Raw genomic sequence first — 2,626 nt, 5'->3', positions numbered from 1 at the left:
GCTGGGAAGGTGGTGCGGAGGGGGGGTAGCTGTTAATGGGGTCTTTAGGGACTTTTATGGAGAACTGTACCGGTCTGAGCCCCTGGTGGAGGGGGGTGGAATGGGGTGCTTCTTGGACAAGCTGCGATTTCAGAGGGTGGAGGAGGGGCAGGTGGAAGGTCTGGGGGCGCCGATTGAGCTGGAGGAGGTGGTTAAAGGGATAGGGAGCATGCAGCCGGGGAAGATGCCGGGGCCGGATGGGTTTCCGGCCGAATTTTATAAAAGGTATGCGGACCTGTTGGGCCCCTTGTTGATCCGGACCTTTAACGAGGCAAGGGAGGGGGGGAGCTTTGCCCCCAACTATGTCACGGGTGCTGATTTCCTTGATCCTGAAGCGGGACAAGGACCCTCTGCAGTGTGGGTCATATAGGTCGATCTCGCTGCTAAATGTAGACGCCAAGCTGCTGGCAAAGATCCTGGCCACTAGAATAGAGGATTGCGTGCCCGGGGTCATTCATGAGGACCAGACGGGGTTTGTGAAGGGAAGGCAGTTGAATACAAATGTACGAAGGCTCCTCAACGTCATTATGATGCCGGCTGTGGAAGGGGAGGCGGAGATAGTGGTGGCATTAGATGCGGAGAAGGCCTTTGGTAGGGTTGAGTGGAGGTATCTGTGGGAGGAGTTGGAAAGGTTTGGGTTTGGGGAGGGGTTTGTCCGTTGGGTGAGGTTGCTCTATGAGGCCCCGATGGCGAGTGTAGCCACAAATAGGAGGAGGTCGGAGTACTTTCGGTTGTACCGGGGGACGAGACATGGGTGTCCCCTGTCCCCCTTGCTCTTTGCATTGGCAATTGAGCCCCTGGCCATGGCATTGAGGGAGTCAGGGAACTGGAGGGGCCTGTTGCGGGGTGGGGAGGAGCATCGAGTGTCGCTGTACGCGGACGACCTGTTGCTGTAGGTGGCGGACCCGGTGGGGGGATGCCAGAGGTGATGAGGATTCTTAGTGAATTTGGGGTCTTCTCTGGGTATAAGCTGAACCTGGGCAAGAGTGAGGTGTTTGTGGTGCATCCGGGGGATCAAGAGGAGGGGATTGGTAGGCTCCCATTGAAGCAGGCAGGGAAGAGCTTCAGGTACCTAGGGGTCCAGGTGGCAGGGAGCTGGGGGGCCCTGCACAAGCTCAACCTCACAAGGTTGGTGGAGCAGATGGAGGAGGAGTTTAAGAGGTGGGATATGTTACCGCTGTCACTGGCGGGGAGGGTGCAGTCCGTTAAGATGACGGTGCTCCCGAGGTTTTTGTTCCTGTTCCAGTGCCTTCCCATCCTTATCCCGAAGGCCTTTTTTTAGGAGAGTTAACAGGAGTATTACGGGATTTGTGTGGGCGCATGGGACTCCGAGGGTGAGAAGAGTGTTCCTGGAACGAGGCAGGGATAGGGGGGTGCTGGCATTGCCCAACCTCTGTGGGTACTATTGGGCTGCCAACGCAACGATGGTGTGTAAGTGGGTAATGGACGGGGAAGGGGCAGCATGGTAGAGGATGGAGATGGCGTCCTGTGTGGGCACGAGCCTAGAGGCGCTGGTAACGGCGCCGTTGCCGCTCCCTCCAATGAGGTATACCACGAGCCCGGTGGTGGCGGCTACCCTCAAATTTTGGGGGCAATGGAGACAGCATGGGGAGACGTGGGGGGCTCGATGGAGTCCCCGATACGGGGGATCCATCGGTTTGTTCCAGGGAGCATTGATGGCGGATTTCTGGGCTGGCACAGGGTAGGGGTTAGGAGGTTGAGGGACCTGTTTGTGGAGGGGAAGTTCGCGAGCTTGGGGGAGTTAGAGGGGAAGTTTAGGCTCCCCCCGGGGAACATGTTTTGGTACATGCAGGTTAGGGCGTTTGCCAGGCGGCAGGTGGAGGGGTTCCCCTTGTTGCCCCCACGTGGGGTACGGGGCAGGGTGCTCTCGGGGGTGTGGGTTGGAGGAGGGAGGATTTCGGACATATACCGGGTAATGCAAGAGGTAGACGAGGCCTCGGTGGAGGAACTGAAGGGTAAATGGGAAGAGGAGCTGGGTGAGGAGATTGAGGAGGGGACGTGGGCGGACGCCCTGGAGAGAGTGAATTCCTCCTCTTCCTGTGCGAGGCTTAGCCTCATACAGTTCAAGGTGCTACATAGGGCCCACATGACTGGGTCGAGGATGAGTAGGTTTTTCGGGGGCGAAGACAGGTGTGCTAGGTGCTCGGGGAGCCCAGTGAACCACTCCCATATGTTTTGGCTGTGCCCAGCGCTGCGGGAGTTTTGGAAGGGGGTAGCAAGGACGGTGTCGAGGGTGGTGGGATCCAGGGTCGAACCAGGCTGGGGACTCGCAATGTTTGGGGTTGCAGTGGAGCCGGGAGTGCAGGAGGCAATAGAGGCCGGTGTCCTGGCCTTTGCGTCCCTAGTAGCCCGGCGGAGGATTCTTCTTCAGTGGAAAGATGTGAGGCCCCCAAGCGTGGAGGCCTGGATCAATGATATGGCGGGGTTCATTAAATTGGAGAGGGTGAAATTTCCCCTGAAAAGATCAGTACAGGGGTTCTTTAGGCGGTGGCAGCCTTTCCTGGACTTCCTGGCGGAACGGTAGGGAAATAGGCCGACAGGAGCAGCAACCCGGGAGGGTGGGGGG

This window comes from Scyliorhinus canicula, chromosome 5 (assembly GCF_902713615.1).
Source record: "Scyliorhinus canicula chromosome 5, sScyCan1.1, whole genome shotgun sequence".
Classification (NCBI taxonomy): domain Eukaryota; kingdom Metazoa; phylum Chordata; class Chondrichthyes; order Carcharhiniformes; family Scyliorhinidae; genus Scyliorhinus; species Scyliorhinus canicula.
This window is presented reverse-complemented; position numbering follows the sequence as displayed.